This window comes from Lissotriton vulgaris, chromosome 6, assembly GCF_964263255.1.
Source record: "Lissotriton vulgaris chromosome 6, aLisVul1.2, whole genome shotgun sequence".
In the NCBI taxonomy this organism is placed as follows: domain Eukaryota; kingdom Metazoa; phylum Chordata; class Amphibia; order Caudata; family Salamandridae; genus Lissotriton; species Lissotriton vulgaris.
The window spans coordinates 1165680174-1165703390 of record NC_141694.1 but is presented as its reverse complement, the minus strand read 5'-3'; the positions used below and the strand labels follow the sequence as shown (position 1 = coordinate 1165703390).

General features: G+C 42.8%; 1 protein-coding gene across 1 annotated transcript in view; it reads left to right on the top strand.

The window, feature by feature from the left end:
* Window positions 1-23217, top strand: part of WDR64 (WD repeat domain 64) — a 2246160-nt gene that overhangs the window by 1444726 nt on the left and 778217 nt on the right. The window lies entirely within an intron of this gene.

Here is a 23217-nt window from a genome sequence, read left to right as displayed (position 1 = left end):
CAGCTGTAAAGCTTGTACACATGGAAAGAATACAACGTCATACATGACAGCCTTCAGTCCCAAACCATATATGATCAGGCAACATCTAACTTGTAGAAATGATTATGTAGTGTACGTTCTAGAGTGTGGATGTGGTCTCAGGTACGTAGGAAGTACGAAACTCCCAGGGTACCAGAGAATATTACAACACCTCAGGGCGATAACCAATAATGACCCCAGCTATCCAGTAGCCCGCCACTTCAAAGAACATCATGGTGGAAAACCTAAAGATCTGCAATATTACCTCATAGATAACGTCCCAGTGCAAAGAAGGGGAGGTAATAGGGAAGGGGCACTACGTCGCCTGGAAACCCATTACATTCTGCTATTAGATAGCAAACAACCTAATGGATTAAACATGGGGGAAGATATGTACACTTACTTGGATTAAAATGAAACTATAATATCCATATGGCCACTTGAATAACTCAGGAGATGAGAAAAGCAAACTGAACATAAGAACATTTAGGGTCAAGTCAGAAAGAATAACAGGACTCGTTGTATAAAGTAGATCTGCAAATACGTTAATTTTATGAATTTTTGATAAGTATTTTAACTTACTGTGAAAATTAACTGCTGAAACCATATACATATATATATTTTTTCTACAAAATATGTTTTTATGTTGGTTTTATGATCTTAGATGGATTGGAAATTTTAGCTATTTAAACATGAAATTGATTTTTAATGGATTTTATTGGTATATTTATTGAAAATTAATTGTGGGAATCATGTTTTATAAACCCAGCCGAATGAAAATCCATTTAACCTGCATCCTGCTTGGCGTGAAATGTGCCGATTTACAAAAAACAGTATAATAGAATAGATATATACCGCACATATGAAATTAATGCAGTATACCAGCCCTTTATTATTTATATGCACTTGAATGGCACTTTTTTTGATGTGAAACACTAAAAAGGCTAACTAGGGGATGTTCCAGGGGAAGCACAATAGTATGATTTGAATAAGAGAGGTATCGGAAACATAAGCATAAGAAAACTCTAAGGAGAAATTAGAAAATATACATTCACGTATTTATGTCATTCCAATATAAAGGTTTATAATATGTATTTATACAGAATATTGGAGTATATGTGAAGAGTGAAAACCTGTATTTTACAAGTATTATTGGTGACAATGGTGAAAAGTTATACTGTATGGTGGACACAAATATCCATATAATTCTCATAATGCACAAATGTATTATACATAAAATTACAAAGAATGGAAAAAGTTTGCATTTATGAAAACAAAATGCAGAAAGACGGATTACCATCATGTATATATGTTAATACCTCTTTTATGTCTATTAATGAGCACTAGCACTTTAAAAAGGGATGTGCTTCACTGACGTGTTGTCATGTGATCAAGGCAGGGATCTGCCGAAATGCGTCGTGAGGACTGGTGTTGAAATAAACTGAAAAAAGCACCAAGAAGGGTCTGCCTCGTTTTTCTTTCTGACCCTATGGGAGTTGGTAGCTTAAGCGAGCAATTTTGAGAATATATATATATATATATATATATATATATACACACATATATATATTACCTATTGGCAGTCACCAGTTATAGTTATAGTTAGGACCTAGTTTCTGTTCAAAAAGTGTTTTTTCTTTAGCCAATATCTTTGGCGCCCTTTGACGAGTATGTACAACATTTTCAAAACTAATGGACCCCTCAATTTAGCTGCTGTGTTGAAAGTTTCAGGCTGATTTTTCAAGCAGGGGCGAGAAAAATGGGGTGCCAAATTGCATTTTCTCCATGTTAATTTCCATAGGAAACTGTTGGCGCAGCTACAGCTCGAGCTGCCTAACAGAATTACACTTAATTTGGTCGAAAGGTAGCACTTGGTCCACAGTGCACTCTTTTTGTTAAATGGTATGAATCCATTCAGTAGTTTTTATATCTATATATGAACGTGAAGTATCCGTGAATCCTCCCAATTTCGAATCTTGCAACCTGATTGGCTGCCAACACTTTCAAACCAAGAAGTTTTGGTAGCCATCTTGTGACTCAGTTGAACCAAGTCACAAGAGTCAGAGTCAGAGTCAAAAATACTTTATTCGATTAATTAAAATCATAAAAGTATACTACAAACACATACACATTTAAAATAGAAAAGACATACATACATTTCATTCATTTATAAGACAATACTGTTCAATACAATCCAAGCATTTGTAAAAACGTTAAAAACTGTAAAAACGGTTAAGAACATTTGTGCAGGGAAAAGTGCAGGGAAAAGTCAGGTTCAATTATTACTTTTTTCTTGTAAACGATAGATCATGTACCTTAATTAATCCATCACTTTTGATTCTATAGGTAATTTCATTGCCATTCCCAAATTACCTTGATTCTACAGGGAACAAAAATGTACGACACATAAGGAAATAGGTTGAGCTAAACCTTGCTATTTACGGAATACATTCAGTGGTTGAGGTATTCAATAATCTAAGCCGTTTCGCTCTCATCGCTGCTACCAAAAAGCTTGCAACCCCAAACATTACAATAGGGGTCTCCATGAGTTGTAGAAACAACAGGGCGGGTTTCACTTGCATAAATCCCCTGTTCCTCAAAAGTGGTAGTATATATTTTTCTCCCCCCTCTGCAAAAAAAGGACAGAAAAATACAAAATGAGTCAGGTCTTGGTCAGTAAAAGCATCACATTTGCATGGAACATGATCCCTTGGCTTATTCCATTTCTGGTATTCACCCAAAAGGAGGTGCATCTGATTGAAACGGAATTTCGTGAGAAGCCACCGGTGATATGGCCTATTTACTACCATCAAATAAGGCTGAATGGACATGGTTGATAGTACAGTGTAGTGAGCCCTTACAGTGTTTTTCTCAATTTCCTGGGCTTCACGTTGCATGTTTCTAAATTTTAAAAATTGAGCTTTAATCCATGTGACATCCTCTTTACACAGCCTTTCCGGATTACTATACAATTCAGCGCGACCCAATTGAGTAGCAACAGATTTGATATAGTTCAGCCATTTTATGTCTTTAACTCTGTCTCTCCCCATACAGTCACTGATGATTTGACAGTTTAGAGTCAAGCTGGGGTTCAGCCATAGTTTCACCCAAAGAAGTAGTGGGGCCAGGTTAAGGGTATCCTCAATATATCCTTGCCCTAATTCCGACAGGACAGAGAAAGTGGGTGTAGACTTTGGTAAACCCAATAAAGAGCGCATGGACCTATTCTCCTCTTTCTGTATTGGGACTAAGTCCCTAAATCCCCAAATCCCAGCCCCGTATCTAGCCAGGGCCAGGGTTTTGGCTCTATACAGGGTGAGTATGGCTTCAGTAGGTTTCCCCCCAATCTCTTTGCAAAACCCAATATCGCTGCAAATGACCTTCGTATAGCCATCGCTTTATTTACAATCTGTGGGGTCCAGGTGCCCAAATCATCAAAAATAACACCAAGGTATGTAAATGTTTTAACTTTGGTCAATATCACTCCATTACATCGCAGGGTTTTTGTAGTTTTCTTTCCTTTCCCAATAGACATAACGTGCGACTTTTCCATATTTACAACCAGGTCTAGTTTTTGCATAAAAGCCCCAAAAGAATCAAGGAGCGACTGTAAACCATTAGGGGTTCTGGCAATGAGGACCGTGTCATCGGCATACATCAGTACAGGCAGAGGTGACCCACCCATGTTAGGTATATCTGGGGTAGCTGTTGATAAAACTGAATACAGAGAGTTGATATACAATGAAAATAACATGGGGGCCAAAATGCACCCCTGTCTAACCCCTCTTGCTGATCTAAACCCAGCGGTGCATTTACCATCCATTGTCATACGGACTGATGCAGTCAAGTCACTGTGCAGGTAGGCTAGAAAGTTTACCAATGCAAGGTCCAAACCCAACTCCGAGAGAATCGTCCACAACTTCGACCTATTTACTAGGTCGAACGCTGTGGACAAGTCCATAAAAGCCAGATGGACCGACCCCCTAGCAACGACAGTATATTTACAAATGGTCATGTATAAATTAAGACACTATTCCTCAGTACCCCTCCCTGTTCTGAATCCATATTGGGTATTGCATAAAATTTCATTTTCCTTTTCCCACATGTTAATTTTATTTAAAATGACCTTGCCAAGAATCTTAAATGACGAGTCAAGTAACGATATCGGTCTATAACACCTAGGATCACCCCTTTGCCCCTTCTTAAAAATTGGGATGATGACCGAGTGTGACCAAGAAATCGGTATGTCAGACGTGTTCATACATGCTAAATTAAAAACATTTGCAAGTACTATGGACCATATATAAGGATGTGCTTTGTACATATCAGCGGGAACCCCATCCAGGCCGGGGGCTTTCCCGCCAGCAGTATTTTCTATGGCATTTAGTACTTCTTTAACCGTTACCCTTAGTGGAGTGTCTGTGGTTAAGAAATCTATAGGGATAAAAGGAGTAGTGGTGATCTTACTTCCATAGATGGTTTCAAAGTGGTCTAACCATTGTTTCTCGGTGATATTCACCTCTAGTGCTTCATTCTCTCTACCATTAAACAAAGGAGAGTTCACTATAGACCAAAATTTCGCACTATCCCTTAATGTTAGATTGTCATATAGTGCTTCCCAGGCTTTATCTTTTATTTCTCTTTTTCGAGCCTCGGTCGTACTTTTATATTCTTTCCTTAATTGGGACACTTCTATTGGATTACGTGGCTTGCATTTTAGGGCTTCTAGAAGGTTTTTATGTGCCTTGGTACATTCGGCATTAAACCATCCCTGTGCTTTGCATAACTTATTAGTGGATTTGCATGTAAGTGTCACTACAACATTTTTACATATGGTTTCAAAAGCTTTAATGACATTCCCTCCTGTGGTCAATGGATCCCTGCATATATTTAGTTCAACGCTTAGTTTATCACACAAGTTATTAAAAAAGTCCTCAGCGTTAATCCTAGACCATTTAACTCGTCTACCTTGGTCGTGAGCCCGGATTGCAGTGGGGTAGATTGACTGCTGACCACAGTTTATTATGGTAGGATTAATATTGGTCAATTCCATAATAACCGGATTATGGTCACTAAATGCCGTCAAAATGGCGTTATATGAGATGACATTTTTGAGAATGCTAGGTGACCCAAAGATAAAATCAATGATAGTATTACTACCTCTAGCACTGTAAGTTACCACTCTGTCTTTTGGATTCGCAAAAGCGGGTTCTGACATATCCAAATTTATCAGCAGTTCTTCTAGGGCACCCCCTTTTGCAGAGTGTTCAAAGTGCGGGTGAGTCAAATATTCATCTTCCTGGGAACCACCATTATAACAGTTTAGATGACAAAGGTGTGTGTTAAAATCACCAAAGAGTATATAGTGAACAAAAGTAGATTGACTCTTTTTATAATTGTTTAAAAAATCTGCCAACATTAGGATATTTTCACTTCCTTGTGACCCTTCTGTTGAATTATAAAAATTTACATAGAGGATTTTTTCCCCCGTATTCATCAAAACCTCTAGAATTAAACAGTTAGGAGAGTTGACATTAATAATTTTCATCGCCCCCATGTGGCTTACCGAAATTAAGAGTGCTAAGCCTCCCTTACTTCTGCCCCTATTTGACTTTTGTGCTGCTACAAAGAAGGATACATATCCTTCTACCCAAAAGTTACATTCGGTGTCCCAGGTTTCTTGTAATGCAACCACATCCTGTTGCTTAATGATTTCAAGCCATTGTATATCATCCCTTTTGGCTTGTAGACCGGAGATATTCCATGTCATTAGCTTCACAGTTCTGTTGACCACATTATTTCCTGGCTGTTCCTCCACCCCCTCCTGGGTGGTCAGTCAGATGTTAGTGTCAAGGTTTGTTAGGGCATCAAAGCGATTTCTTAGCTCCAGGCCAGGGGTCATAGCCATAGGGTGTTTATTATCTAGGGTCAGTTGGGAGCTTAGAGGTTGAGTTGCCCAGTTAGCAAGTTGTACTTTGAGTCTTGGGGTATTTTTCCTGTATGTTGTGTCATGGGTAATTTGTTGTGTTGGACGGGGGTAGAAAAAGCCCAGTGGGACTGCACGTATTTGTCCTTGGGTAATGTTAGTTGCGTCCCAGAAAAGCCTTGTGCAGACATGTGGATTCCTAAAGTTGATAATGACGCAATCATCAGAGAAGCGTTTGGCCGTCGGGCCCAGCCAAGTAACTCTTCTCGCCAGGCTAATATGTGCTGAAACATCACTAGGGCCTGAGCAGTTTGTATCGCACCAGCTCTTAACATTTTCCATAAGAGTTAGCTGAGTTTCAGGTACTCCCGGAGTTAGCCTTGGAACGTTAACCAGTACTGCCACGAACGGGGTTGCCTCTGGGGGTAAATTTACCATAGGTTTGGGATATTGTCCATTCCCCGTTCTCTTGTGAGAAGTGTTATCAGCAACCTCATCATTTGCCTCGCTAATGTGGTTAGTTTTAGAGTCCGAGGTGTTCTGTCGGATAGAATGCAGTGTTTTATCGACAGTTTTAGAATTGATTGCAGAACTCACTGTCGGGATAAGTGGCAAATGTGCTGGGTTGGGCATGGTGTCTACACTATTGGCATCCTCCATAGGTTGGCTATGTTGATCTGTGGTCTGTAGTGGGTCTAGAGCAAGGCGCTCTGTCACCTTTTGGAGCAACAAAGAGTTCATCCTCTCACATCGGCTCATAATACCTGCTACACAACCTTTTAGGGTTTCAACTATGTCACTTGAGATCTTAATCAGTGTAGATTCGATGGTATCTGTTAGGACCCTTTCTATCATGTCTTTAATTGAGCCTTCGAGTTTAGTTGATGATTGTCGTGATTTAGTGTTGGCTCTATATTGAAAGGGTTGTGTTTTGTGAGATCTTGCTCTTTTTCTACTTTTGCATATTTTAGGATCCCCCTCCAATGTTTGGACACGCACAGGGGTGTCAGGTACCACTATAGGGGGCTCATGGTGTACTGAGTTTTGGTCATCGGGTAGGATATCATGGGCACTAGTAATGACAATGTTAGGTTCTAGGGGTATCCTTGACTCGTTGTGCTCGATAGATACACCCTCTAGGCCGAGTTCGCGTTCTTTTTCGGCGATTTCTTTATTAAGCTTCCCCACAGCAGATGTTACAAGAAAAAAGGATTAAAAACAAGAAAAGGGGGCGGGGTAGAAACACCCTGACCCCCTAGTCCTGCTCAGGGGGACCCATGGCTCAAAAAAAGCATTTTCTTTAATGTGGCGGGATTCGGGTAGGGACCGAAAATATCGTCAAAAAACAAAACAAAACAAAGAGCGGTATCCCGCGCTATGTTTTCTTTAAGCCCACATGTGGGTCGGATCCTGAGGGCAATGCTCAATTATGATGGGGGGGGGGCACACCGGAGCCCCCGCAGTCCCAGGGACTGCCATCTCCCTGGGGCTTTTTAAAAAACAATGTGTGGGGGCTCCTGCCTCCCCATACTGCACCGGGACCACCAATTCCCTGGAGCTTTAGTTATTTATGAGGGGCTCACAGGCCCCCCAAGCCTCGGGGACTGCCACCTCCCTGGTGCTTGGATTTATTAAATGGAGTGTGGGGGGCTCCTGCCCCCCACTGCTCCAGGGACCACCACTTCCCCTGGGCTATATGATTTGAATGCAGGGGCCATGTTGCCCCTGCATCACCGGGTACTGCCACCTCCCCAGGGCTTTTTTAAAAATTAAGTGTTGGGCGGCTCAAACCCCTGCTCTGGGGACATCACCTCCTCAGGGTACTGAATATATAAATGTGGGAAGGAACCTCTACCTCTCTGGACCTACATACATGCTGAGGGTGCTGCACAGCCCCCATCATGGAGCCCTCCATGGCCCTGGGGATTACCACCCCCAGGCTGGCTCCAGCAAAGTCCTGCGGTGCTCACCCGACATTGCAGTTTGCTGTGGCATGGCGGGAGCACTGTTCCCACCATACCATAGCAAACGTCTGCTTTGCTTCATGGATGCAAGAGCAGAATAACTTCCAAGAAGTGAAGCAGAATTGCTTTTGGGCAAAGGGAGCTGTATGTCAGCAGCTCCCTTTCCCCAAAAGCAATGCCGGCTCTCGTTGGAGGTGGGGACCTGGCAGGGACTGCAGGTGCAATGGGGCTCACCAATGTGAGGCCAAGCTCCGGGAGATGGGTTCCCCGGGGCCAGTAATGGCCCAGGTAGGGAGCTGCACAGGCAAACCCTACCCATTTAAAAAAAAAGTTAAACAAAGGATTGGCCATGCCCCGGGGAATGGGTCCCCAGGGCTAAATAGGCCTCAGGAGAGGGGCCGTGCAGCCCCCTCCAAAACAAAAGAGGGCATCCTCGGGCCAAAAATGGCCCAGGGAAGGGAGGCCATGATGCCCCCTTCCTTAAAAAAAGGTTAATAAACATTTTTAAAATGCCAGTCCCGGGGGATGGGATCCCCAGGGCCGAAATTGGCATGGGGCCGCAAAGCCCAAAAAACAAACACCTAGTCCCAGGGGATGGGGTCCCTGGGGAGGAAATTAGCCTCATGAGGGGGGTTTGTGTGCCCCCCTCTCTTCTCATTTTATTTTTATTAAAAAAAGGTCTCAGGTCCCAGGGAATAGGGTCACCAGGGCCCAAAAGGGCCAAGAGAAGCGTGGCCAAACAGCCCCCCTTCTAGAATAGAATAAAAAGAAAGCGGCAACTCCCCGTAGGCCCCAACCCATCCCAGCACAACTCTGCAAACACGCCTCCTGGCATGCTCTGGGTTGGGAGATGAAGTTCCCTTCACTGGTGAGGGTCCTTAGGGGCCTAAAAGTGCTTTGGGTGCCTCCAGTAAGCCCCACACAGTGGGATTGCTGAGAGGTGATCGGAGGCTCCGCCCCCTTTTCACACCACTCTGCAAATGCACTTCTTGGTGCACTGCTAGTGGGGTGATGAGGTCCCCTTTTGTACTGAGGAACTCAGGACTAAAGTGGACTTCATCCCCACAGCAGAAGTGCACCCGAAGGATGGTTTGCAAAGTAGTGGAGAAGGGTGGCATGGTCTGGGACCATCTCCCAACAATCCCATTGTGTGGAGCTTACTGGATGTAACAGGTAGGCTAGTTGGCTCATAAAGACCCCCAGCAGCAAAGGGGACTTCATCCCCCAACCAAGAACATGTCAGGAAGCGCGTTTGCAGAGTGGTGGGCATAGGGAGCGTGGCCTGCTATCAGAACTCAGTAATCCTGCTGTGTGGGACTTACTGGAGGCAATAGGAGGGGTAGTTGGACATCCTTGGGGGCTACTACCCCTCCTGTTACCTCCAGTAAGTCCGATATCATGGGATTGCTAGGCGGTCTTCGGAGGCCATGCGCCCTTCCTCCTCTACTCTGCAAACGCACCTCCTGGCAGACTACTGGTTGGGGGATGAAGTCCACTTTACTCCTGTTGGACTTTGCGGGCTAAGAAGCCCTTGAGGTACCTCCTGTAAGTCCTACGCTGTGGAATTCCTGAGTGCTGGTTGGAGGCCCAGTCCCTTTCTCCATAACTTTACAAACGCAACTACTAGTTAAAAAAGCATTTGCAATGCAATAGGTCCCACATTTGCAAGAGATAGAGCTCTTGGCGTTGTAAATGTAAGCGCTTTTTAATAATGTTTTTTGGAGTAGAATGGATGCACGTTGTGTATAGCTGAATTATGTGGTATGTTGTGCAGTGAAATTATTAGGATAGAAGGTATGTAGTATTGAGTGTATAGGAATTATGTGGAGTGGGATTGTGTGTTATGGAGAGTAATAATGTGGTATGGTAGTCTGTGTTGTGGAGTCGTAACCTCAGGTTTAGTCTTCCTCATTTCCATAGAAGCTAAACTATAAACTCAATGAGACAAAAAAAGAAGCAACTACAGAGGAGCACTTCTGGACATAGTTAGCGGTATGAGCAGGGCGACTGGAATTTTGCGACTGTTCGGGTGCGATGATCTCGCATAAATATACATTTTCTGCATTTGCCACATAACCCATAATCTGCCACATAATCTGCAGATATGAGCAAAAATACCTTGTTTCTAGCTAACATGGCTCAAGTGTTACCAAAAATGCAGCGACATGTATTACATCATGATGGAAGGCCCCGTGCAAAGCTGGAATGGTCACCTGTTACTTATTGCTAAATGTGGGTATTAAATTGGTACTAATGGTGTGCAAACCTCTCTTGCTTCTTTTTGTGACTTTCTTGACTCTTTCTGCACCTTTCTTCCTCTTTCTGCAGTGCTCTTGCCTCTTTTTACACCTCTCTTGCCTCTTTCTGAAACTCTGTTCCTTTGTTCTGCACTTCTATTGTTTTTTTCAGTACCTCTCTTGCTACTTTATGTTCCCCTCTTGCCTCTTTCTATATCCCTTTTCCCCCTTTCTGCACCTCTCTTGCCTCTTTCTGTATCTCTCTTGCCTTTTCTACACTTCTCTTGTGTCTTTCTGCACCTCTGTTGCTTCTTTCTGCACTTCTCTTGCTTTTTTCAGCACCCCTCTTGCCTAGTTCTGCACCTCTGTTGCGCCTATCTGTACTTCTCTTGCTTCTTTCTGTACCTCTCTTGCTTCTTTCTTTACTCCACATACCTCTTTCTGTACCCCTCTTGCCTCTTTCTTCACCCCTCCCCCTCTTTCTGCATCTTTCTTGTCTCTCCCTGCACCTTTTTTGCCTCTTTCTGAACCTCTCTTGTCTCTTTCTGCACCTCTGTTGTCTCTTTCTGCACCTCTATTGCTTCTTTCTGCACTTCATTTGCATCTTTCTGCACCCCTCTTGCCTAGTTCTGTACCTCTGCTGTTTCTATCTGTACTTGTCTTGCTTCTTTCTGCACCTCTCTTGCTTCTTTCTGGACTCCTCTTGCCTCTTTCTGCACCCCTCTTGCCTCTTTCATCACCCCCTCTCTCTTTATGCACCTCTCTTGCCTCTTTCTGCACCTCTTTTGCCTCTTGCTGCATCTACCTTGCCTCTTTCTGTACTTCTGTTGCCTCTTTCTGTACCTCTCTTGCTTCTTTCTGCACTTCTTTTGCATCTTTCTTGCATCATTCTGCACTTCTTTTGCCTCTTTCTGCATCTCTGTTGCTTCTTTCTGCACTTCTCTTTCCTCATTCCTGTACCTGTCTCACTTCTTTCTCTATCCCTCTTGCTTCTTTCTCCACCCCTCTTCCCTCTTTCTGTGCCTCTCTTGCTTCTTTCTGCACCCCTCTTGCCTCTTTCTGCACTTGTCTCCCCTCTTTCTGTACCTCTCTTATCTCTTCGTCACCTCTCATGCCTTTCAGCACCACTGTTGCTTCTTTCTGCACAACTCTTGTCTCTTTATGTACTCCTTTTCTCTCTTTCTGCACCTCTCTTGGCTGTTTCTGCTCCTCTCTTGTCCCTTTCTGCACTTCTCCTACTTTTTTCCGCACCTCTGTTGCTTCTTTCTACACTTCTCTTTCCTCTTTCTGTACCCATTTTGCCTCTTTCTGCACCTCCGTTGCTTTGTTCTGCACCTTTGTTTTTCTTTCTGTAGCTCTCTTGCCTTTTTCTGTACTTCTCTTGCTTCTTTCTGTGCCTTTCTTTATCTTGCAGCACTTCTGTTGCCTCTTTCTGCACCTCTTTTGCCTCGTTTTGAACCTCTCTTGTCTCTTTCTGCACCTCTTTTGCCAATTTCTGCATCTCTCTTGCTTCTTTCTGTATATCACTAGTCACTTTCTGCACATGTCTTGCCTTTTACTACACTTCTTTGCCTCTTTCTGCACCTCACTCTCTTCTTTCTGCACCTCACTTGCTTCTTTATGCACTTCCCTTGCTTCTTTCTGCACTTGTCTTGTCTCTTTCTGCACCTTACTTGCCTCTTTCTGTACCTCACTCTCTTCTTTCTGCACCTCACTCTCTTCTTTCTGTACCTCACATGACTCTTTCTGTATCTCTGTTGCTTCTATTACACTTTTCTTGCCTCTTTCTGCACCTCACTTGCCTCTTTCTTTACTTCTCTTGCCTCTTTCTGCACTTCTCTTGCTTCTTTCTGTACCGCTCTTGCATCTTTCTGAACCTCACTTGACTCCTTCTGCACCCCACTTGCCTCTTTCTGTACCTCTTGATTTTTCCTACACCTCTCTTGTTACTTTCTGCAACTGTCTTGTCTATTTCATTACTTGTCTTGCTTCTTTCTGCACCTCTCTTGCTTTTCTGTACTTCTCTTGGTTCGTTTTGCACCGTTCTAATCTTTCAGCATTTCTTTTGTCTCTTTCTGCTTTCCTCTTGCTTGTTTTTGAATCTTTCTTCCTTTTTCTGCACTTATATTGCCTCTTTATATGCTTTCAGGCTTCCTTCTGCACCTTTCTCTCTCTTTCTATACCTCTCTTGCCTCTTTTTACACCTGTAGTCCTCTTTCTGCACCTCTCTTGATTCGTTCTGCACATCTCTTGCTTTTTTCTGCACTTCTGTTGCCTCTTTCTGCTTTTGTCCTGTCTCTTTCTGCACATTTCTTACTCTTTCTGCAGCTCTCTTGACTTTTCTGCACTTCTCTTGCCTCTTTCTTTGCTCAAATGGGAAGTGAGAAGCTGTGAAGTTTAAAGGTCTGCGGGCTCTTGTGACTGCGGTATATGTCGATCTGTACATGTATTCTCACATGTGTTATGCATCTAAAGAAGGTAGCTTAAAAAGCGGGTAGGTGGTCACATTTTCTCAGTTCTGCCTACTCATTTAGTTGCACAGGCAGACATATCTTACGCATGCAGGTGTTATAGAGCTATTCTGTGTCACACTGTACCCAGATCCTACGGTATACTTGGTTTCCCCATTGCTGTGTAATGGTTGACACAAAGGAGTGTTGGCAGCCATCTTGGGACCCAGTTTAGTTCTATTAAAAACATTTGAAAAAAGTGGAATACTCTGACCCCCTAGGCCTCTTGGCCTCTATTATTTAGCCCATTGTGGGCCAGGTCATGGGGTCATGTGGGCTTACACACTCCTACACACCTTTTTTCCAAAGCCCCCGGGTAGGCCAAATCCTGGGAGCATGCAGGTAATCAAGGAGGGGAGATCATGGACCCCCCCTTAAATGATATTTAAAGGATTGATTAGGAAATACGACATATTATGTTTCCAAGAAACTAGGTGTACCACCAGACCAAACCTAGATGGATATGTGTGTTATAGCTTAGAGATTCTAGAGTCACGGCATGGTCGGGGAAAGGGCGGCCTGCTCTTATTACTATCTGTGGACTTATTGCTGACTGTTGTCAAACATATAACCGTAGGAAATCATTCTCAAATTCTATGGATACATCAAAAAGAAGGCTTAGATTTGCTTTTGATTAACTTTTATAACAACATTTTTGATAACTCACGGCACAAGGTTATTGAGGAATTGGGTAACACACTCATGAAGCTTGTAAATGAACCAAATGCATTTTTACTTTCATCTGGTTAGGTGATTTGGATTCCCCTACCTGTCCATTATCGTCCACTAGGGCTTGTGGGATGCTAAATAATAATGGCGAAAATACTTATCATTTCCCACATAATACCTATTGGGCGACTATTAATAATATTATGGCGACTTTTGATTTGGAGCTAATAGAGCCAGCGTTGAATAATAGTGGCCATATTATACCTACGTATACCGGAAGGAACGCTAATTCAAACATAGACCATGTAATGGTCTCCTCAAATATCTTATCACACTGTAGTACTCTGGTAATTGAAGATTCTAGTTTAAGCGACCACAATTGTATTGTATTAAGAATTGAATCCTTTCAATGCAGAAGTCAGGATGTGCTAAGAACTTTAGTTAATATTGAGCCGCATAGACCCAATGGGATAAGGTTGAGATGGGAAGGTGAAAAATGCAGTGTAGTCTTACCTGTAATTATCTCTTGATCTTTGAATGATATTGAGGATATTTTGGCAGCAGGTAGTGCGCCTGTTGCCATTATACATAATTTTGTTAATATCGGTAAAATTATTAATACTATATTTACAGGATGTAGAACAGGAAACTCCACACGCAATAAGGGCTGGTTTGATCACGTATGTACGGCACTCCAGGTACAACTCAAACGTGCCTTATCACAAAGACCGAGGGATCAAAATGAAGTTTCACTCCTGAGAAAGGACTATAAAACGTCTCTTTCTAAAAGGAAGAGGGAGCTGCTACAGGAAGCATGGGATAACTTATCCCGTGCTGCAGAAACCTCTTATTGTTGCCTGTTCTGGTCAACGGTCAATTCACCTTTTTTAAGGGAGGACAAAGCCCCACATCTTGCATCCAATGTTAGCAGTGAGGCCTGGGTGTCTCACTTCTCGGCTATATTTAATGCAAATGGTCTCACCGTAGAAGAACAAAATCGTTCGCCTATACTCCCATTGGATATCTCACTGGGAGAAGTTGAAGGGTGTATCAGGGCCAGCAAGGGGGGCAAGGCACATGGGCCTGATGGAGTCCCCATTGATGTGTATCGGGCCATTCCACTAATGTGGGGACCTATCCTCACTTTGGTCCTTAATGTGGCTGTAGTAACTATGATTCCGCCCACCTGGGCTGACTCTATTATTGTCCCAATTTATAAAAAGGGAGATAGGTCAGTAGCTAGTAACTATTGCCCGATCAGTCTGTTAGACTCGTCGGTGAAGGTTATGAGCAGAGTGTTATTGTCCAGGTTGGAAGTTTGGGCAGAAGATGAAGGGATCCTCGCAAGCTCACAGTATGGTTTTAGGAAGGGCCAAGGGACACTAGATCAGTGCCTGAATTTAGAACTTTTAATTGGCAAGTACACTTCTGCAAAGCAGGGTACCTTGTACCTCTGCTTTGCCGATTTGAGTAGTGCTTTTGATCTAGTTGATCACTCAATCTTGTGGCCAGTCCTATTAGAAATGGGTGCACCGGAACCCATTATCTTTTTTTTAGCAAGACTTTCCCAAAAGATGTAAACGTGTGTACGCTATGGGATAAACGGAGAGTGCACCCCTAATTTTAATGTTAAACGTGGTATTCGACAGGGTTGCGTTCTTGCCCCCCTGTTGTTTACCCTTTTCATTAATGCTATGGATGCTGTTTTGAACAAAGTCCAAGCTGATGCCCCACGGGTCAATGGATTAAGTGTGTCAGTACTGCTCTATGCAGATGACGCTGTGCTTCTCTCAAGGACCCCTATAGGTCTACAGCGTTTGATGGACAAGTTCTCTGATTTCATCAGTGAGAGAAAGCTGATGATTAATAAGAGTAAAACTCTTGTCATGACATGTGGAGCCAAATGTAATAAAAGGAACGCCTTTTTTATTGAAGGGGTGAAAGTGCAGCAGGTGGAAACTTTCTGTTACCTGGGTGTCACTTTTACGCACAAAAATAGCTGGTCAGAAGAACTTTCAAATGTCAGGTCCAAAATGGTAAAGTGTGCCCACGGTATCTTTAAGTTCTCATCTAAGATCGGCGATAGACGGATTAGAGATATGCTGTCAATTTACAAGGCTAGGAGTGTCTCAATCGCATTATATGGAGCTGGGATATTGGTTTATACTAATGTAGATGTAGTACAAAGAGAAGAAAATAATTTCCTCAAAAGACTCCTTTGTCTACCTATTTCAGCCCCAAATGAACTGATCCATAGAGAATTGGATGTCGCCTATTTAAGCGACCTCTTCTCGTTGAGATCCCTGATGATATGGCGTGCGATCTGGGGGAATGATGAAACAGCTTTTAACCAAAGCGTCATCAAGGATTGCCTTGACCTAGACAATTATATCAAAATACCGTGGCTTAAGTATGTTTTAGACAGCTTCAGGAATATTTTTGGCCTCAATGTACTAGCAGAACCATGTTCTGCAGGGAATATCACTAAAGTAGACATGAAAAACATCTTTTTGCAGTACAGAGCACGGGAACGCCTGGAAGCTAACAGCCTCCTCACTACAGTCCGTCTCTACAACAAATACATTGAAGCTGATTTACCAAAGCTATACTTGAGTATGGTAACTAGACCTGCCCACAGGTTTGTCTTACCCAGACTAAGATTTGGTACGGCTCATGTTTTGGTTGCTTTTCCCCAACCTAAGAAGCAACCTGTTGGGCCGTGCCCATGTGGTGGGCATTCCAAGCAAAGCACTTTGCACTGTATGTTAATTTGTACTCTCTTCTTGCACGTTAGGGTGGCCTACCTGAAACCGATTTTTGTAAAATATGGTGTTAGAAATGTGGAGGATGCAATAAAGTTAGTTTATATTATGGATTCTCCAGATAAATGTTTTTATATTGCCACTTTTATCTCCAAATCAATCCAGATGAGAAATAGAATGCTGTTTTAAATATTTATTTCTTTTAACCTGCCTTGTTTTTATCATCTACCTTTTTTAAACTGTATTGTATTGTCCCATGCATTTGCTTATGTGCTTTTATGGTCATTGTATTCTATGAACTGAATAAAGCTTCATGAATTGAATTGATATTTAAAGGAGGGGCACATAGGGCCATACTCCTTATGACTCGAGAGCACAACCTCACTGAGGCTTATGGTATAGATGTTGCAGTGTCCACACAGACCGCCCAAAGGCCCCTGGGACCACCCCCTCACTGGAGCTAATTAAAGAAAATGTGAGGTCTGGTGGACCCCCATGCCCCGGAGATTGACACATTCCCAGGGCCAATAGAAAAGAATTGGGAGTGTCCCCCAGCTCCCCATGCTCTACAGGGACCACCACCTCCCCCACCCCGGGACAAAGCTGTTTACTGTGGCTTGGCGGGAGCTTTAACTGCCCTGGCCAAGTCACAGTAAACTCTCAGCTTGCAGCAAGCGAGAGCAGTGAAAATTATCTTGTTTGCAGAAAGCGGAGCATTTGTCCCCTGCCCGCTGTCAAGTAAGCAGAGAAACAGACAAATACTTTCGCACATAAGGAGCTGCATGTTTAGCAGCTCCCTGTGTGTGAAAGCAATATCGGCATCCGCAGGAGGTGGGGAGCCGGCAGGGACTTTATAGGCCTTGAGGCTCCCTGTGGTCCCAATGAAGACTGGGTGCCCTGGGGGCATCCAGAGAACCATAGCTGGGCAATGGGTATGAAGTACCCATGGCCAAAATCAGCACAGGGAAGGGGGCCGCACAGCCCTCTCCTGCATTTGGTAAAAACCCAGGGAATGGGATCACCTGGGCTAAAACTGGCTTGGGGAGGGGGCCGCGCAGACCCCTCCTTTATTAAAAATTAAAATTTAAAAGTCTTGGCCTGGGGGATGGGGTCCCCAGGGCCGAAATAAGCCTGTGGAGGGGGTCTCTCGACCCCCCTCCCCCATTAGCTAATGGCCGGACCTTGGCGGTGGATTCCTAAGATATCATTGGAGGACCTGCCCCCCTCTCAACCACTCTGTACAGGGGACTCCTGGAGTACCAGTACTGATTAGGGGATGAACTCCCCTTGGCTGCTGAGGAACGTTGGGGGCCAAGAAGCCCTACTGTTGTGGCAAGTTAGTCCTCCACAACCAGGTTGCTGAGATGTCATTGGAGGCGCGGGCCTTTCCCAACCACTCTGCAAAAGGGGCTCCTTGCTCACTGCTGGTTGGGGGTTGAAGTCCCCTTGGCTGCTGAGGGTCCCCCTATTGTTTCCACAAGTAATTTCCCAGAGCTGGATTGTTCAGACCTCGTCTGGTTCAACTCTGCAAATGTGCCTCCTAGTGCACTACTCCTGTGAGATGCAGTCTGAGCCGTCGCTAAACTCCATTCCCTCTTATTGCTCCCCCTATTAGTGACTCACACACCCACTCATAGACCCACTCAGACACTCATATACCCACTTCTTTGAGCCCCACTCCTACTCTCTCTCACCCAGTTGAAAACCTGCTCAGACACTCATACACCCACTAAGACACTCATGCACTCACTCACACACTCAGTGTCAAAGGGTACTGGTCACAGTTGGCAAATACAATTTAAAAACCTTACAAATTCACATAAAACTACAGGTTTCAGGGGCGTTAAAGGTAGGCTGACATTTTACTCATAGGAAACCAGAGAAATTCAGCCCTTATAGTTAGCTGAGCTAACTTTAACTCGCTTCCCCGCAATGCACTGCTGATGACATCATGTGATCAAGGGAGGTTTCTCCTGAAACGCGTAATGGCGGTGAATGGTTAAATAAATGATTGCACGAAGAAATTGGGTCTACGCTCGTTTTTTCCATAAAACGATTTGGAGGTGACAGCGAGGATTAGAGGAGATATATATATATATATATATATATATATATATATATATATGCTTACTTTCCACGGCTCTTTCACGGCGGAACCTCCCACAGTCTGGTGGCGCGTTTACGGCTGGCAGAGCCCCGCCAGTCAATCACTTTTCCACAATTATCCAAGTTAGACGCGCACTCAGAGGTAAAGTGGTACACAGTGTCGCTTTATTGCTGTAACGCGTTTCGGAAGCCTCAACTCCCTTGCTCACACAGCAAACCATTAGCTTTCCACCAGTTACATACACACTGCGTGATAGCCATAGAAACAGGACTGTACATATTCCATTATGGCTGACATCTTTGAGTGTACATGTTCCACAATGTTATTCTACACATAATGTCTCCTTTTACACAACCACTTAGCCATTGAAGTAGTTAAGTACATTTCATTCTTTAAATCACATTTCATTCGCCACAGTGGCTGATTGTGCAGTTACTGTTTCTAAACCCCTCTTCTTTCGCCTAGTGGCTTAATAAGGGTTGTCAATGTCTCTGGTTAAAGCTTTATCTCTAAAAACAAAAAAAGTGTCAAAACGTGAACTAAAAGTGAAGAAAGTTTCTACTTAGTGAAGAAGTCTTCTACTCTATTCTCCCGTGAATCTTCTGGGTGACAGGCTCAATTTCTCGTGAAGTGCACGTGATCCCTAACGATATCATCTTGATTTTGCCTGTTAGAGTAAACAAAAATTAAAATTACAATCTTATTCCGATTCTCATTAAAAACATATATGTACACATTTCCAGCTTAGATTTTCATAACCAGCATGTTGGTTATGAAAATCTAAGATTCACGGGAGAATAGAGTAGAAGACTTCTTCACTAAGTAGAAACTTTCTTCACTTTTAGTTCACGTTTTGACACTTTTTTTGTTTTTAGAGATAAAGCTTTAACCAGAGACATTGACAACCCTTATTAAGCCACTAGGCGAAAGAAGAGGGGTTTAGAAACAGTAACTGCACAATCAGCCACTGTGGCGAATGAAATGTGATTTAAAGAATGAAATGTACTTAACTACTTCAATGGCTAAGTGGTTGTGTAAAAGGAGACATTATGTGTAGAATAACATTGTGGAACATGTACACTCAAAGATGTCAGCCATAATGGAATATGTACAGTCCTGTTTCTATGGCTATCACGCAGTGTGTATGTAACTGGTGGAAAGCTAATGGTTTGCTGTGTGAGCAAGGGAGTTGAGGCTTCCGAAACGCGTTACAGCAATAAAGCGACACTGTGTACCACTTTACCTCTGAGTGCGCGTCTAACTTGGATAATTGGAAAAATAGATATATATATATATATATTCTTTCATACCATGCTTGTACGATTGAAGAAGGCGCTGACTCCGTGAATCTGAATCCAAACTTTTATTCTTAGATCAGTGTCTGCTTAGACGCGTTTCGGCATTGCCGCCTTGTTCACTACATCTGCATTAGAATCTAGAGCGTTTATATATGCACAAAATACTGGGCGTGTCATTCAATTAAGGTACAGGTTGAAACTAGATATTGCCATGGTTACAATGTGGCTGAACCTGTATTGTATAATATTTTCACATTTGTGCACCCAGAACGAGCATTACTTCAGAATTAATTTTTCAGAAATATTTACATTATTACTTTTATCACCAAACCCATGTATCAACATAATTTTGACCTTTCCATCATATAGCATGTTCAAATTCACAGCCGAAATGAGGTCGTCCTTCAAAACTCAGTGACATCATTAGTGAAAAGAAAATAATACTAGTTAACACAACATGCTACAATTTCCCTTGTGCCCCTGCCATTGAAGTTCCCAATAAAGGTCCCGCAATGGTAGCCCATCTGGTTTGCCTGTGTATCCTTGTATTGCTGAAGCCTCGTGTGGACGCTGTGCGCGTGTATTTGGAGACAAAGCAATTTCACCGGAGACGACCGGCTGAGGTGGAAATCTTTAACATGCTACAATTCCCTCTTGGTAAGTTGTTTCGTGATGCAAGTGTGGGAATTTACTGAGATACAATGTACTCATTAGTGTGTAGACAGAGAGTTTTGCCTGTGCATCATGATACTGCTTGCGCCTCGGGTAAACGCGGTGCTCGTGTGTTTAAAACAAACATTTTCACAAGAGAGGGCCGGACAGAGCGGAAAACATTCTGCATTGTATGCTTGCCCCTTGGTCAGTGTTTACGCGAAGCAAATGTGAGAGTTGGTGAAAAAAATGCACATACGTGTGATAACAATCAATGGTCACATTTGTTAATTAATGCCCTAGTGGGCGAGCGCAGCCAGGTATGGCGCGTCAACTTAATTTCGTGATAATACCCATGTTTGCTATATATTAGCCAAAGTTTGCCAAGAGGACCTGTTTAGGAACAACATACATAAGGTTTTGGCTCCTGTTAGACTGAGTGGCTAAGGGACACAAGGTGGTAGGTTTGTGTTAAAAAGTGTTGGTGAATGTGAAAGAACTGAATGTGATTAAGTGATGTGTACTACTGGCATAATTTATGTCTGTAGTGTGCTCTGTTGTGCCCATGTGTAAACCCGTGAGTTGTGTAGTACGTGAACTGCAGATGTTATACGAATGGTACTAGGAGAGAGGAGGACAATAAGTGATGCTGTTACTAAAGGTGGACACTTAGGGCTTCGTCCGCATTCAGACCGAATGGGATCTTGGAGTTTAGAAGTATAATATACCTTGACTCCAAACGGCGTAACGCCAATGGGCAATTACCTCCCCTTATGTTTCTTGGAATGCTATCAATAACAAAATATTGTATGTTATTGGCATTACCTTGGTGACCCTCATGTATGTGTCTGGCTACAGGATACGTCGGGTCATTATTGGCGATTGCTCGCAAGTGTTGTAAGATCCGTACGTGTGCTGGATGAATTGTAGAACCTACATATCTCTTGCCGCATGTACATACAAGCACATATACTGCAAAGTCTGTCTTGCATGTGAATGAGTCCCTCAGAATGTAAGGTTTGGTCCTAAACGGAACGTGCACTTTGGTAGTGTTCACGCCGTGAGTGCAAGCCTTGCACTTGGAGCATTTTCTAAAACCTTTCTGGGAATCTAGCCAATTTTTTGTTTTTTTGAGTACTGGCGCATTGCAGACAATCTCATTCCTCATTGATTTAGCCTTTCGAAATGTTATCAAAGGACTTTTTCCTACTGTGTCGCCTATATTTGCATCACCACGAACTAGGGGCCAATGTCTTCTCAGGATTTTTCTCAGATTACTATGGTATCTATTGTACCCAGTTATAAGTCTTGGGGGATTTTTGCTGTTGTCGTCCCATTCTTTCACCACAGTTTTAGGGAAAATCAAATCTTTTCTGTTTTTGCCTCTGCACTTCTCTTCGGCCCTCTGGCAAGTGCTTGCTGTGTACCCTCTCTTCCTGAGTCTTGTGAAAAGCTCTTGTTTTGCACTCGAAAGTCCCTCAGTGGTGCTACAATTCCGTGTCATTCTCAGGCACTCGGCATAGGGAATTGACTGTTTTAACGATGTGGGATGGAAACTGTGCGCATGTAAAAGGGAATTTCCTGCGGTTGGTTTCCTATATGTGCGTGTTTGTATCTTATTGTTTTGTACATATAGTTCAAGATCGAGAAATTGGATATTTACAGCGTTGGTGTTACATGTAAATTTCAAATTTTAGAACATTTTCAATCAAAGCCAAAGCAAAACATTCTGCCTCTTCAACACTGCCCTGCCACAGGATAAAAATGTCATCGATGTATCTTTTGTACATCACTACATTGTTTCTCATAGTCTCTGCATGCTGGACTTTTAGTACATGCTCCTCCCACCAGCCCATATGCAGATTCGCATAGCTGGGGGAGAAGCAAGTTCCCATGGCTGATCCCTGTAGCTGTTTATAATGTAATCTATCAAAGATGAACGTATTGTTTGTCAGACACCACTCAGCCATTTCCAATAGCATCTCTGTATGGTGATATAGTTCAATAGGTCTGCTTCCCAAGTAGTGTTTCATTGCTTTGAGACCATCTCTGTGTCTGATACTGGTATACAGCGATTGGACATCCAATGTCATAAATTTGTAGTTGTCATGCCATTCTATATCAAAGATTTTAGACAAAACGTCACTCGTATCTCTAATGTAGGCCGGGAGCTTTTTAACCTCAGGTTGTAGGAAAGAGTCAATAAAAATGCTTGTTTTTTCGAATAGGCTGCCAATCACTGATATTATCGGCCTCCCGGGTGGTGTATCTTCATTTTTGTGGACTTTCGGGATTAGATATAATTGAGGTGTCACCGGGTAGTCATTTTTCAGATAATTAAACTCGTCCTTACTGATGAGGCCCATTCCTTTCCATCTGTACAATTCATTGTGATATTTTTCTTGGATGCCCACATTGTGAGTGGGGCTTACCCTCATGTAGCAATCTTTATCTTGAAGTTGAGTGAGGGCTTCCTTGTTGTACATTTGTAGGGGCCAGAGTACCACATTGCCGCCCTTGTCTGACCATCTGACCACGACATCTGATCTTGATTTTATCCTTGTCATTAGGTTATTGTATTTCCTTCTGTGGTCTTCATTTTCTTTCCAATACTCTTTTGTACTTTGTAGCGACAGATCTTTGAGGTCTTTTATGACATTATCTGAGAATAATTCCAGATTGTCTTTAGGCATCAAAGGCATAAATTGTGATTTAGGTTTGAATGCTGTTTTGACTGACTCATATATGTTAAGTTCTGACGCGGTGGCTGCTCCACTTGGTGTGATACCATCACCTGCTATTTCTTGTTCCAAATCTTCCATTTGTACCATCATAGTTGGGCGTTTTTTAGCATTGATAAAATATTTTTGCAGTTTAAGTTTACGAACATACTGAAACAAATCAATACGAGTCTGGGCATAATCAAAGTTTGTGTTGGAACAATATGATAATCCCAGGGATAAAATTGAGCGTTCTTGTGCATTGAATTCCATATCTGTTAGATTGATGACTGTCTTGTCTATTTAATTTTGTACTTCCATTATCGGCGTCTGTATCGTCTGTTTTGTGGTTTGT